At 24.8% G+C, this 828-nt stretch overlaps 1 protein-coding gene across 1 annotated transcript in view; it reads left to right on the top strand.

The window, feature by feature from the left end:
• Window positions 1–828, top strand: part of LOC108690008 — a 6,899-nt gene that overhangs the window by 1,123 nt on the left and 4,948 nt on the right. The gene's annotated exons all lie outside the window — the stretch shown is intronic.

Genomic DNA, 828 nt, shown 5'->3' with positions numbered 1-828 from the left:
ATATATATATATATATATATATATATATATACACACACTTAACCTTGACGAGATAATCGAACGAAAAGGTTTCCACGATTTTTATTAAATATCATACATTAATAAATTACCATGATCACCTTAAACATGGAAGTTGCGACAAGGATTCGTTCAACAAAATCCGGATATTATGTTAATAAGATTATGTGGTATTCATTTTCTGCATACAAGTTTTTGTGTAGAAGGTTTTTTGCTATTCAATTTGAGACATCACAGAAGTTCTAATTCAAATATTTCCTTTCCGAATGCCAGGATATAATTGTTTCAAAATAAATATTCGTGTTTCTCAAAGTTTCATCTTCATAAAATGATGATAAGCTACAATTAACAGTAATAATAATTGGACACTTATTAATAGTTAATAAGTAAAAAAATTTTATTGCATAATATACTTTTAAAATATAACTTTAATTTTTAATATATTCGGTTTGTTTCAAAGGACTGCTGTCCCATACAGCATAGAAAGATTGTAGATGTATCTCATTGCAATGTTGTAATATTGTAAATAGATTGCGCAATGTATTCACAACAATGTTGCAATGTCATAACATTATAAAAATGTCTGCCTTCAACAAGATTGCGCTGTAATGTCGTAGCAATATTACAGCACAATATATTTGTAACTAATTTTATTATTAAAAATAGTTTTTTTATTATTACTGAATATAATTTAAAATACAATTTGTGATATAAATTTTAAAAATGCAGAAAAAGAATTAATCAATATATATTTTATGTTATATATAATTTTATGTAATTATTAGGTATGGGAAAAACGCCACGAACTTT

Source organism: Atta colombica, unplaced genomic scaffold (genome assembly GCF_001594045.1).
Source record: "Atta colombica isolate Treedump-2 unplaced genomic scaffold, Acol1.0 scaffold29, whole genome shotgun sequence".
Lineage (NCBI taxonomy): Eukaryota > Metazoa > Arthropoda > Insecta > Hymenoptera > Formicidae > Atta > Atta colombica.
Note: the sequence above shows the minus strand (reverse complement) of the source record. Positions and strands in the feature narration are given on the sequence as shown.